Source organism: Harmonia axyridis, chromosome 3 (genome assembly GCF_914767665.1).
Source record: "Harmonia axyridis chromosome 3, icHarAxyr1.1, whole genome shotgun sequence".
Classification (NCBI taxonomy): domain Eukaryota; kingdom Metazoa; phylum Arthropoda; class Insecta; order Coleoptera; family Coccinellidae; genus Harmonia; species Harmonia axyridis.
Window position 1 is genome coordinate 38,540,114 of NC_059503.1, and position 15,599 is coordinate 38,555,712.

The window sequence follows — 15,599 nt, forward strand, 5'->3', positions numbered from 1 at the left end:
CCAAATTCATTTTTCCCAATTGATGACACAAAATTTCCGAATTTTACTTTTTGCGTCCTTCCTGTCAAATATGACTCAAACCACTGAAAAACTTTCCCAGATAACCCTAGTTTTTTTATTTCAAGTAACAGTAATTTCCTATCAATTGTCTCAAATGCTCTTTGAAAGTCCAAAAACACTACCAATATCATCTTACCACTGTCAATATCCCCCCATCCACTTGTCACAACTATTCAACAATGTAGTTTCACAAGAATGCGCCACTCGAAAACCTGATTGGTTTTTAGTGGGATTTTATTTCGATCACAATATTCTACGAGTTGTTGTTTCACCGCAATTTCAAGCACCTTCTCTAACACTGGCACCGTATTTATTCCCCGAAATTCTTCACAAACAAACGTCCCATTGACCTTTTGTATTGGTATCACCGTCGATGTTTTCCCCTTCTCCGGAAAAATTCCACTTTCCAATGACGTATTGACGACATCCAGCAACTTATTTCCCACTGCTTGAAACATATCCCTAGCAACCATTGTATTTATACCATCATCTTGTCCTGATGTGTTTTTGAGAGACATCATAATGTGCTTCAACTCTTTCATACCGAGCAATTTGAAATTTGTAAAGTTTTCATATTTTTCAATATTAGATAGATATCTGTCATAATTGTTATACTTCTTGATATTCATTACTATATTTTTTATACTATCGATAAAGAAATCATTGAATTTATCGGCTATTTCGGATTCATTTTCAATTAGTTGTTTTTTGAATTTAATTCTATGTAAACATTCTTTGTCTTTACCAGGTAATAAGTGTTTGAGCTTCTTCCATATATTCCAACTGTTCTCTGTATGTATAACCCCAACATAATATCTCCTTTCAGCTTCTCGTATTTTGTAGGTGGTGAAATTTCTGAGTTGCTTATATTCTTGCCATATTTGATCCGACCCTGTTCATTATATCTCTATAAAGAAAATTTTTTTTGGTGAATTTTATTATTTAGTTCCAGATAGGATTGGTGATTGGAGATAGGACCCTCTATGAATGATTATTCACATTGTTGAAATTTTATTTCTCTTTTGTTCTTGTTGAATTTGAATGAGAAATTATTTGTTTATACTTTCGATATTTTGTGAACATCGACTTGTCTCATACATTTGTCTTAAGGAATCAATAAATATATCATATTATATCATTATTATCAATCGATAATAGATGAATTGGTAAGATACAGACTCAGGTACGAATATTCGTATTTGCCGCGTTGGTTTGTGAGATAATGCATAATGTTTTTTAATTTATTTGATATTGGAGAATTTATTATGTGATCTTTTGATAACTCACCAATAAATTTATTACTTTTGAGTTGAAACTGTAGAGTAGGATCGGTTGTGAATAACTTATATCTGGAAAATTTTTGTCTAAAATTAATTATAATAGCATAATATTTGATGGCTTACAGGTAATTGTTTAATTCCGGAAAAAGTACCTCCTCGAGCGGGACTCGAACCCGGAACTTACGAATTTTCAGTCCAGCGCTCCACCACTAAGCCGCCGTAGAAGTTGAAAGTTCCATACCGCATACGAGGAACCGCTTCTAACTACTGTTAGTAGTATCCCTTTGATTCCGGGAGAAGCGGTTCCTCGTATGCGGTATGGAACGTTCAACTTCCACGGTGGCTTAGTGGTGGAGCGCTGAACCTAGAGATTCAGAGGTTGCGGGTTCGAGTCCCGTTCGAGAAGGTAATTTTTCCGGAATTAAAAAATTGTCCGTTATCCATCAAATACTATGCTATTATAATAACCCATATGTTGTTTCACTCGTCCTGCAAACGGGTTAAACATTTGGAAAAATTCATCCCTTGAATAATTTACGATATATAAATGTGGAATTGATAATAAATATGTGAAGCAATATTTTTGAGACATTTTTTTTGTGAGAAACGAAAATGATCTACCTTCATTTAAAAACGGCAACATTTATTTGAGTGATTTTATCATCTGAGATTCAGTCAATAATCGAATTAACAATGGGCGTTTTCCATATATTGAATCTTAAATGCTATGAATAAAATATTTATCAAAACGGGGATGCAGATTGAATGAAACTCTGTTATTTCACCGAATAGATCAATATATTGGATTAAGCATAACCCACCTACAGAACGAGGAGTAAGAAACCGGAAAATAACAAAAAGACTTCAGATATGAAGTTCGGTATCCAATATCCGTGCAGTGTAACGAAAAATCAAATCGGCTACCTGAAATTGGAAATGAGATCTGGAATATTGGCTTTCTATTTGGCGATGTTGTCGTTATATGGAGGAAACATATTCTGTCAATTGCGAGATAAACCGGATTGAATCGAGAGAAGAAGAGAATGAAGCTATCGGCTTTATACAAAATTCAACGTAGTTTGATTCAAATCATGCATATAAGATGGGGACATGAATCAATTTCACTACATAGTCTTCGAAAATTTTGGGCGAGAAGTTAAATTCAGTTTCTTTGGTAACTTTCCCGTATGTGATCTACGGTGATGCAAAGTTTCAGTTATTTCATTATGGCTCACGCTAGCTTTGGAATTCAAATTAGACCTCATAGGAATTGGGGTTTAGATTCCTAGGATATCCGAATTAGTATGGGAAGCCTTCGAGTATTATCCTCCAATATTGATTTAGCATTGTTAAAAAAAACCGAATGAATATTCGGAAAAATATGGCTGTGGAATAATCAAACAAAAAATCTATTTCCATATCAACACTGTAAATTTTTCTCTTTCAACTCCAATATCCCATAAGATAGGCTTCAAACTAGCGTTTTTCATTCTAGACTTCAAATAGGATAGAAATTAATATCTAGGTCTTTACTGACAAAATAATTGTATTAATTATCACAGTGAAAAAGGCTCAGTTTCTCACAAACTTTTGTGAAATTAGTCGTTTTATTGATTTACATGACTTTTAGCTTTAGATAGAAGGGATTGTGAACTCGTTCTGAAAGTTTCGATGCAGTATTTAAAACGATTATCGTAACGAAATTCATAGCTTCCAAAATCTCCGAAGAAACTTTTGGAAGGCGAATGACGTCGAAATTATAAAATTAGTATTCCCCCGAATTATCTGATATTTTTGAGGTCGTTATATCAATAATGTATTTACATATTTTGGGAGGGATATCTATTTTGATCAACTTCCCTAAGGTTGTTTAATATTTTGTACTAATACTCATGATAAATATTTATTCAATAAGTCAAACCTTTCTGAAGTTCAATAGTTCAATATATTACAGGCTCTTCAATTGGAATATGAAGTCAGTTATGTTCTTGGGAGCTTAGTGCTTGAATTATTTCAAAAGAGTATTAACAACTCACTTTCGAATTAACCAATTTTACAATAAAAAAAGAAATGGGAAAGAATTATTCGTACTCTCAATTTAACGTTTAGCCCTCTCATTTTGAGATTTTTCAAATGTATAACTCTTGTTATGGGCGAAATATAAGTATTTTATATTTAATATACAGGGTCAAAACTGATCGCCGGATTTTTTTTTAGAAATTGGGATCTATTCGACACATACAGAGCTCGAGTCAGAGACATATTAATTTTTTCAATATTCTAGGACCGGAGTCAATATTTCTCATTTGAAGTGTTATAGTGAATCATGATGATTTGTGTGAAGGTATCGAAGCAATACAGGAGAAGCATGACATTTTCATCATACACAAAGAAATGAGATAAATATGTGGATTATTTAAGCAAGGATCTCCAAATAAACTTTTTAAAAATAACGAACTATGTACAAGAAGCTTTTGATGCATAGAGTTGATACATATGGAAGACCAACTCCCTGACAGCAGGCATCATCATATCCAGAAGAACGAAAATATTTCTGTTCCTATACTAAGATCTGAAATAAAGTATCACCAGGACTTCATGAGAAGAATAACAAATTGATAAGATTAATTTGATTTGATTTGAACAACAGAAAAAAAATTGATGAAAACAACATTAATTTCTTGGGTACATCGTTCAAGGAAATCTGCTCCACGAAACATATCCTAGAGAATATTTTATATCTAGAGTTTCATTTTATATCTAATGCGTCTCATGTCTAATAAATTAACAATATTCTCAAATGTCATACATCGAAGAATACCCGGAAAAATATATAAAAAATGTGAAGCAGATATGGATAATGCATAATTTGGTTTCACGTTTGCAGCAAATAGTCGAGATCAGAGAAAATAGAGTTAAACATTAAACATTAAACATTAAACATCTCTTATCGACGAAGAAATACAATACTCAAAACTTCAATAATAATAATATAGTTCATTCTGTCTATTCTCTATAAATTAATTAATAGTTTTGTACTCTCCTATCATATCCTGATGAATGGGAAAATTTTCAAGGAAGCACTGTTGGACATCAAGTGGTGTTTTAGAGTGAATAGGGAGAGGGAAAAATTTTTCAGTCACCGAAAGTTCTATCAATCCTGTTAACCTATAAACATTTAATGTTTTATTATTCTTTCATCATGTAGCAAATCAAAATACAAAATATTTTTCAAAAATATAACTCCCACTGAAATTGAAAATTGCCATCCTAACTTCATACCCATAAGGAATAGAAGAATTTATTCTATCCTAATTTATGGTTTTCTCATATCCCGTCAATTTTGTAAATTAAAGGCATGATCCATTGTAAACAATATGATAAGTAGAAAATAAAATTGCAACAATTTCCGGTCTTTCTACCAATTTGAAAGAATGTTTATTCTACCGTTGATTGTTGAATACGTAAACCAATCCTATTTGAATATCTGTAAACTTCTCTCATCTCCAGAGTGATTCATTTGAATTTCAAAATGAAATGATTGAACATTAATAAACTGATTTCAACGTGCATTCTCTCCAAATGTTTTTAATAGTGAACATTAAGCAAAGTTTGTATTTTTAAACATTTGGTACAAATAACTATCAATTGAGAATTATGACTTCGAATATTTTATTGCAATTGAATTAAATCGAGTTGTCTTGAAATATACGGAAAATATTGGGAAGTTTTATTAGGTTACCCTATATAAAAATCACGATATTACCGACCATAGAGGTATTACCAACGTCAGATCAATAAAAAAGATGTAATGAGGTTATTACAGGATTGATGTGAAAAAGAAAAATTTCACATGTATCAAAATAATCAATCATTGATTGAAATTCACGTGAATGAAAATACGATGAAAGATATACATGTATAATACCCACCTATAATTATATATAATAATAATAATAATAATAATAATATAGTTTATTGAATCATAAACAATAATCGCAGAGGCTAAGAGCCTGTACGCGATATACAATTGAATACATTCATGTATACATTATTTCTTAAGCCATTACCATTATGAAAATACAATTTAATAGAACAAAAAATTATCCGCTGAACGTCCAAAGAGAACAAAACAAACATATCTAATTTAACTTAAACGTATTCATATTATCCCAAATTTTTACCCAAACCATTTACACTATACCCACACCCAAATCGATATCCTCGAGAGTAGGAACTGTAAATTCCCACATCAGTTTGTAAGTGTCCGCCATAAATTAGTCAATAATTAGAAACATCTACTTCCTCTATGTCTAATCCATTCTTTGATGAGTCTTTTCCTCTTCCCAATGTTCTTCTCATTTCTTAATTCCCTGGGGATTTCCCTGTAGATTCTCGGTGCTAGGTATAAGAAGCATCTCTGACCGATACGTTTTTCAGCTCTGGGTGTAAATATGCAATTCTTATTCCTGGTTTCATACGAACACTCTATTGGCTGCAGATCAATTTTCCCAGAAAAAACAGCACTCAAAATTTGAGTAATATATAGCTGGTGAGGATTCATTACCCCTGACATAGCGTATAATTCGTCTGATGGAAATAAAAGAGGTTTACTATAGATGACACGAAGTAACTATTTCTGAATTATCTCTACTCTTTTCATATGACATTCATATGCACCACCCCAACCTATTATACCATATCTTATCAGAGTTTGACAGAGGGAACTATATATCTCCATCAGCTCTTCTACATTTAGGTACTTTTTAAGATGTCTAAATCTTGGCAAAAGGCATCTGAGTTTTTTGACTAATGTGTCTATTCTTCTCCCATTTCAAATGCCTATCTATTTTAATTCCTAAATATTTTATGGCGTCACCTTCAGGTATTGACGTTTCTCTGTTGATATTCAGTGGGCCCATTTGTGGTAATCCAGATTCGTAGGAGGCGAACGGTAAGTATTTAGTCTTTTTTAAGTTGATAGTCAGTTTATTGGATTCGAGCCATTGTTTTATCTTTGAAATATCCTCCTCGGCTTTAGATTTTAAATTCGGCCATGTCTCATCCTCGTATAGTATAGCAGTGTCGTCTGCGAAGCTAATGACCTCACCCTTCTTTTTCATCAACAGTAAGCTGTTCACGTATATTGTGAACAGAATCGGTCCTAGCACTGTCCCTTGGGGTATTCCATATTCTAAAAATCTTTTTTTGCTTTTATGGTTGTCGATCTGTACAAATTGAGGCCTGTCTGTCAAATAATTTTTCAACAAATCCCATGCTCTTCCCCGGAATCCATAGCGATAGAGTTTGTCTAGAAGCTTTCCATGTGAAATTGTGTCGAAAGCCTTTTCTAGGTCTATGAAAACACACAAACCCGTTTTCCCACTGTCCAACCAACTGTATACTCTCTCGACTAGTCTTCTAATTGCGTCCTCTGTAGACTTTCCTTCCCTAAAGCCATACTGATTTTCAGATAAAATTTTCTTTTTCTCTAGGAATTTCACGATACGAGTCTTCAGTATTTTCTCCAATATTTTGGCCACGTTAGACATGAGGCAAATAGGTCTATAGTTGGATATAATGTTTTCTTCTCCCGATTTATGTATTGGCCTGATGATTCCTACTTTGAATTGTCTGGGAAATCTTCCAGATTCAAAGCATTTATTCACCAATATCATAATGGGTTCCGCTATTTCTTCCTTGATGTTCTTGAGGAGTTCTACTTTAATGCCGTCATCGCCTGGCGCTCCACCATTCTTCAGATTCTGGATCATTTCCTTTACTTCATTTGAACATGTTGGAAACAGAAAACATGTCTCATCACAGTACACCTCTCTTTCATTCATTTCCAGTGTATGGGGTATGGTTTCAGCTAGATTTTTTCCTATCTCATTGAAGTATTTTCCGAATTCTTCCACAATCTCCTCCTTCTTCACTTTTTCCTGTCCTTCAATATTATAGATAGAATTTATCTTTGTCTCAGGCTTAGACTTACCACAGAGGTCATCCACGTATGACCAAAGAGTCTTAGTTTTTGAAGTATTCCTCTTGATGTTTTTACTCATATATTGTCTCTTAGCGTTTCTAATAAGTTTCTGTAAGGTATTCCGGTATTTTGTGTACTGCTGTCTCAATTCAACGTTACCTTGATTTTTCATCATTTCCTTGTATAAGCTGTTCTTTCTATTGACCGATTTGAGCAATCCAGGGGTAATCCACTCACTTTTTCCTGATTTTCTATAACTGATTCTGATCCTTGTTGTGTTCCTCTGTGTGTGCTGGTTCAATAACTCAATGAATAACTCTGCAATGGAATCTACTTCTTTTTCCTCCATCAATCCCTGCCAATCAATCATTCCCAACTCATCCTTCAGTTTTTTGTAATTGATATAATATTTATAATGTTGTATACGCTTTTCCTGAGGTGTGTCCACTTTATCGAGACAAAGAAGTATTGTGTAGTGGTCAGTAACATCTGTGCCGACGATAAACGATTTGGCCTGATTTGGATGGGGCTTTCGGCATTTAAGAAAGAAGTGGTCGACGCAACTACGTCCAGAAGGTCTTGTTATATCATTGATGTAAGATTCATATCCAAATGAACTTAGTATGTTCCTGTATTCGTCGATATCTTCATGGTTTGATAGAAGGTTTATGTTTATGTCTCCTACTATGACATGATAATCACTCGAGTTCTCATTGGCAACGTAGTCACTCAAGTGTCTATTGAAAATTTTTACGCAACTCTTCGGTGAGCGATATATGCCAGTTATTTTAACATTTTGGTTTTCTAGAGTTATGGCAATTTCTAGAGCTTTACTTTGCCCTATAGGTACTATCCGTACATTGTACTCCAAATTATTCCGAATATAGATAACGACACCATCATTTTTGTTAAAAGTCCCACCACTGTACACACATGAGTATCCACAAATATCATAGAATCTCAAATCCGATATAATAAATGTTTCCGTCAAAACGATAACATCAAATCCCTCATTGTACTCTCTCAACAATAATTGAAATTCATCGAAATTCTTTTCGATGCTTCTAATATTATCATGAATAATTTTAAATTTTGATCCCACATTGTGAACTTTCAGATTCCCTACACAAGACACATATTCAGCCCTATATAATTCCCCTTCAAAGTCCCTCAAAAATGGATCCATAACATCAACAAAATTACAGTTTTTTATATATATATATACAAACATACAATATTCAAAGTAGAAATAAAAACAAAAACAATTACAAATTCAATTGGAGGTTGTCTGCACTGCCTCTCGGAATTTGCCAGAAGCTTCAGCCTCCTTTCTTTTGCTTGATATCGGTAAGTTTGGTGTTCTTTCCTTTCTTTACGCTTCCCGAAGATTGTGATCTCGTCCTTCCCAATTCTTCCCAATCTTTTGCTTTGCTAAGCACTTGATTGATGGATGCTATTTCTTTGTTCACTCTCAAATCCTCTTCTACTTGTAAATGTTCGTGTTCTGTTAGCATTTGTTTGTATCGGGTTACTGGAGCTGGACTATTGGGCGCACTTGATGACCAATTTGTATCTACGGCAGATTGGGATCTAGATTCTTCGTCTTCGTTTTGAGCAGAGGAGGACTGCGTATCTACTCTAGATTTTCCTCTTAGTTGATCAACTGAGTACTTCTTGCCATTGATAAACAAGCTTCCCGCTCGTATATATGCCTTATAATATAATATATTATTCTCATTATTCATCTTTAAAAACAAGCTAGGTGTAAGACGAGAATTTATTGTAAAAAATGTTTCATTTTTACTTTTTCTTCTCCAAAAATTGAGTAATAAATGAATCGATTGATCGTTCAAACTTGAGCTGATCAAACTTCATTGTCCTGTATCCGAGCCTGTACCTGTATATCAGAAAGTAGGACATTCATATGAATTTTTTCTCGAAATGGATGAAATGGGCCCAAGTACCTACTTCTTATTCATTAAAATGTCTTCAAGGAACCTTACATATGCTATAAATAAATCATACCTAACATTTTAGTTCTGAGGTCTCCAAAGGTGCAATTGGAATCCTGATTCCAGGTCAGTGCTTTTTTCAATAATTTTAATGTTCCATACGATGAAAAGAATTGATGAACCATAGTGTTTCTTCTCAAGTTTCATTCGTGATATGATTGAAAAAAAAACACATAATGTGAATCGACCTGATGTTGGTAAAATAATTTTTTTTATGGAACTTTACCCAGCATAATTGAGTAGTTATTATTTCTTGTCTTCCATAAAATATAACCTCTCGATTTTTATTGACATCAGAAACATTTGTTTGTTGATATCACTGAGATTAGGTTACCCATATGGAAGTTTTCGGTCCAGTTTTTTATTATCATTTCAATAGGTATTTCAAATTCATACATACTTTGTATGTCTTCAGAATTCTTTTGTAAAAAAACCACTGAGGATTTGTGAATTGAAAATTTTTAAGACGTATATATATTTATTAGCGTATATCATCGAAAGTAGGTATTTCACAAATGATCCAATATTGAATCAATAATAATAAAATCACATTCATATAGAAGATATCACAAGTACAAATTATAATTCATCATATGGTTTCGATAAAAGGTTGAATAAATATTCCAGCAATTAATTGAACCAAATAAATGAAAAATGTCACAATTTTATAAAATTTCAATTTCATCACAATATACTTGGTATTCAGATTTCTTTTTGAAAAATCCGTTGAGAATTTGTAAATTGGAAGATATATATATATAGGACATAAGTATTCATTATATCATCAACAGTACCTACTATAGAAATAAACTAATAGTGAATCACTATTAATAATACTAATAATAAAAACACATTAAAAAAAAACGATTCCACTGCAACAAATTATTATTATGTTTATTTCAATAATATATCTGATCTTTTGAATAAGTGGAAGCCAATTTTTGGAGGTGTTATCAGTGTCAAGGGCTCATTTTTTAGTTCATCTGACGACTTCTTTATTTATAAGCGTTTATTGATTGAACATACCATATTGATCAAAATCTTCAAATTTGTTCAGAATAAATATCCATATCTATCCAATGTAAGTTATCACATGATCGCTCTTCTACGTCATCCATAACTTTCTGTTTTTATCGAATCAAGTTTATAATGTTATTGTTTCGTTTAAGTAATAGTGATGGTAATTGACAGCAAAGTATCGCATGAGCGAATCTGCAAGAATACATATCGGTATGAGGATCGTGTTCCAAAATAAGGCAAGTAAAGCGAACATTTTGTATATTTAGCAATGGATAGTCCAAACTGAGAAATATACTTTGTGTACGCGTATGGTTCTCAACTATAACTGATTATGACTGGAAGTTGTAACCTTTCAAGCGCAGTCGAATTTTGCATCTCCTCAAATTCATATCAAAGTGAAATTCTTGAACCTGAAGCGCACAATCATTTATCAATTTCTTGTCTTTTTGAAACTTTTGTTTTTTTAAAACTGTTTTTATTTTATGGAAGCGAATTATGCATTGCACTAACAAGGGTGAAGTTTTTACCCAAATTTTAGTAATTTGAAGATTAATGGTTCATTCAAATTTTTTACCGAGACACCTAGGAGAAATATTGAGGGTTGATCCTCTTACATATGGTTAATATAATATTATACGACATCGACAATATCAATGGAGAAAAATATTCAGGGTTCAGTTAGGTATGGAGAACACTATATCGTGAAAAACATTGAATGAAACAATTTTAATATTATTGAATTTACAATTAATCTTTATATCTCTTTTACGCGAAAAATTAATCAAATAGGAATTTTTAAATAGTATTTTTCATGTCAGACTTTACCTCTTTTCAAATTTTATGAATTCACTACATAAAACGAGAAAAAACAAGGTAGGAGTATTCAAGATTAATATTTTATAAAATGAATCGATAGAAAAAACTACGATAACCTCAAGATAAATCATACAATTTTGGAATTCACATAATTATGAAACATTAATTGTTTTCTCCGTTATAAAATCATCAAAAAATCCTATTCCAATCGATCTCAAGAATAAATAAAGATGCAACAAATAATTAACGGTAGAAATTAAATATATATTTCAATAAAACATGTTAAAAAAGCCTGCAATATCAGGAACTAATTCATATTATGTGCTGTAATTGAAAAACATCGTTTTTTTTGTACATCACAGAATTGAATCAACAGTTTTTGTTTTATTATATTTTAATAATAATGACTTGAAATTTTGATAAAAATTTCAGAAACATCTTTTGTTGACATTGAGCATATAAGAATATAGACAATAAATAACACAAAAAATGGATATTTAACAGAATAATTAATTTTTGAATAACACTTCTGAAGGAAAATGTATAGCAAGATGATTAGAGTAGACAATAGTATTTATATCAATAATACAAAATACATTCACCTCGAACAATTCGATGAAAATATATCTCAAATCTCAGTAGATTTTTCTGAATTCCTAGTGGAAAAGAATTCAAACATCTCCATTAGGATGAGTCAAGTAAAATACTGCCCACTTGATTTTATCACCTGTCCACGAAGAACACTAATATTTTTTATGATTTTTCGAAGATTTCAACATTTCTATCGACGGAAATTAATTTCTTGAGTCGCATACACAATCCATAAATGTGTACAATTTTGAAACACTTATTAGATATTGCAGAACTGTGGGTATAGGAAGACTCCATATTCTTTTAAAAACTCGTCTTTGGTTCCTTGCAATAATCGATACATTTATTAGCCATTTCAAAAATGAATTCCAAGATATAGGATACACCAACGAAAATACAATATATCACAGTGAAAAACATAGCTGCCATCAAGCAATATGTCAGGAAATGTAGAAATATCAACATTTTGGATTAGAATTCAGTAGACAGAAAATAAAATCAAAAACGAATACAAGCATTCGTGTGAGAAAGTCTGAAGATGATAAAATTATCTGAATACGAAAGCGCAAGATCAGGAGTATCCAATAATAGTAACTGAAATATGCAACATCGATGAGGAGAATATTTTTAATTTTTATATAGAGAATATATCTTAATATCTATGGACCTAATCGAATATCGATAGATATAGATATTTTTCAATTTTTGTTGCCTAGTTCTTATATGATGTATGTTATTTATTGATTTTTTAATGAGACGTTAGTTTTCATTGAGAATGTTATCACCTTCTATATGAATATCCCTGTGATTTTAAATTTTTCTTATCCGTTATTCATTCTTCATTTTAAAATTGAATTGAAAATTGATATTAATCAATTTTCAATTTAATTTTGAGAAATGAATAATTGTAAGTAATACGAGATTTGTAGTAATGGACAGTATTGGTTCAATGATTACGAAATTTCATTGTTATAGAAGAATTTGATGATGACAATTTGAAAATATGAGTATAAGATATTCGTATGGTATATTAGAACATCCAGCCAAAATAAATTAAACGTGAAAAGATACAAGTAATGAGAGTATCTTCATTTTAAAATCAATGAAACTACAACAGAAATGTGTTATGGCTGTATAGACTGGACTGTGATATGAATTCAAAGGGTGGGGAAAGAGTTGCTCATATTAATGTTACAATAATATTTCTATAAATGAGCTTTTTGAGATATCGAAGAAAGCATTAACATGGAACCAGGAGATTTAGAGCTCTGGTTCATTCTTGCGACAATTGCGAGCTTGGAGACCACATAACTATACTTTTCATCAAAATGAATTAATTTTTTATTAAGGTATTTGCATTTGCCATACTGATAAGTGAATTTGTTCGAAAATTAATGTAAATGAACGGTTTATTAAAAAAATGCAGATTTCAATTGCAGAATTGAATATTGGCATGATGAATATTTCTATCAATTATTTAATCTAAACCTCATTATAATCTTAGATATCATATCGGTTGAAAAGTGAACCTCAGCAGTAATATTATAAATGTCGTGAGGAGCCAAATAATTTGAATGCTTTTCGAAACTATTGAAAACTCAAATAATGTAAGTTCGAAAACTTGGAAATGAACGAAGAATATCACTTAAATGAACTTTAGCAAAAAACTGAAAAATTCGAGCTTTACTGAGAAATCTATTGAGAAAATCCAGGGCCCGCTCTAGAGGGGGCGAACCGGCATATTGCTGGGGCGGAGAATAATAGAGGGTGGCATTTTCAACTTTCTCCGAGAAATCCGCATTCCCAAAAGAATGTATCAAAGTTTTTTAATCTCAACGAATTTTTGTACCTAGTGTTTTTTTCTACTTTTTCCGAGAAATTCGAATTCCTAGAAAAATTAATTTAACCTTTTTTTCTAGTTTCATCGAACTACTTTTTTTCATAAGAAGTGTTAAGCGTGGGTGCATTCGGATTTCAAATAGTGGTTCATCCGATTGTTTTAATCAATCATGTTGAAGAAAAAAATAAAATGTTCGATCGTTTTATGAATTCAACACTCAGCAAAAGAACCTGAAACCGCAGGGATGAGTGACGGCATTTTCTACTTTTTCCGATAAACACGAATTCCTAGAAGAATGTATTGAATAATGTCTTTTGATGTCTTAACGAATTTTCACACATGATTTTTAATACCTAGTATTTTCTTCCAAGAAATTGGAATTCATAGAAGAATGCAGTTATTCACAATAAGAATGTATTGGGCATTACTAACAGGCGAACCTCTAGTGAGCCTCTGTTTATCATGTTTATTTGCAATATTCAATAAAATATTATATTTCGCCGTGGTCTAGTTTTTTATTCTCTTGACTTTTCGCCTACTACTGTGGTAGCATATTGAGAACTTTATAGATCGTAGATTATAACATGAGTTCGGAGATATTTAGTGACAAATTAAAATCTACGACCTCTGAACATGCTTATCCGAGTTGTAGGTGACAAGTCATGAAAAATCGATCAGACCACGCCGAAAAGACAGGAATCTTCCAGTTTATTGTGTTTGCGTATTCAGTTTTTTATGAATCGGGCAGTGAAAACTGTAAAATGTACAGGGTGGGCAAATAAGCGAGGTAAGCGGCTATATCTCAGGATCCACTCATCGTAGAGACTTGCGGTAAAAAATTTGACCACTAAAGTGTACAAGAGAACACACTGGGAATTATTTTGAAGTTCATACCTCTACCGCTAGGGTAGAAAAATGAATTTTAGTCGAAAATGTTTCATATGAAGTTGAAGAAAAAATATCATCACTGTAATCCTTGGAAAATTCTCTATCTTTTTGAATTGTCACTTTCGATTTAACGACATCAAATAAGGGTAGGTGAAAGGGAGAAATCTGACTGATTGAAACGCCTGTAACTGCACTTTCGCTCAACATTTTTCAGCAAATTAGATCTCGTCTGAAAGATAATATCTTGTTGATTGAGGACAAAATATAGTCATGATAAATTTGTTTTTGCTGCTTTCGATTTTTCGATAGGGGGCGCTAAGTAAGAAGTTCATTGTTTTGTTCATTTTACTGCGAAATTTCAAATGTAATGATTGGATTTTCTGAACAGAAACGGATATCCCATCATTTGATGGGATTTCCGTTTCATTCATTCATCCATGCATATTTATGCATGAAAACACCTGAAGGTCGCAAAGCGATAATTTCATACGTTTTGAAGTTATGGCCGAAAGAAGATATTCTTCAACTGATGCACTGCGAAGAATCGAATTGTGTCTTTGAATTCTAACAGAAAAAAAAAGCCCACCAAATTTGTATGAAAAAACCAAAAGGTCGCAAAGCGATAGCTTCAGGCGTTCTGGAGTAAAGGCCGAAAGAAGACACAATTTAGTTTTTCAGTGCATCAGTTGAAGAATATCTTTTTTCGTCCATAACTCTAGAACGCCTGAAGCTATCGCTTTGCGACCTTTCGGTTTTTTCATACAAATTTGGTGGGCTTTTTGTTTCTGTTAGAATTTAAAGACACAATTTGGTTTTTCGCAGTGCATCAGTTGAAGAATATCTTCTTTCGGCCATAACTTCAGAACGCATGAGATTATCGCTTTGCGACCTTCAGGTGTTTGCATGCAAATTTGATGGAATTTCTGTTTCTGTTAAGAAATCAATCAATCATTACATTTGAAATTTCGCAGTGAAATGAACAAAACAATGAACTTCTTACTTAGCGCCCCCTATCGAAAGCAGCAAAAACAAATTTATCATGACTGTATTTTGTCCTCAATCAACAAGATCTTATCTTTCAGACGAGATCTACTTTGCTGAAAAAT

General features: G+C 32.3%; 1 protein-coding gene and 1 long non-coding RNA gene across 2 annotated transcripts in view; both read right to left on the minus strand.

The window, feature by feature from the left end:
• Positions 1-15,599, minus strand: part of LOC123674976 (TWiK family of potassium channels protein 7-like) — a 621,245-nt gene that overhangs the window by 229,215 nt on the left and 376,431 nt on the right. The window lies entirely within an intron of this gene.
• Positions 10,329-12,371, minus strand: LOC123674979. Its single transcript, XR_006746728.1, has 2 exons — positions 11,777-12,371; positions 10,329-10,550 (listed from the first exon to the last, which is right to left on the minus strand). It is a non-coding gene; the product is annotated as an uncharacterized LOC123674979 (long non-coding RNA).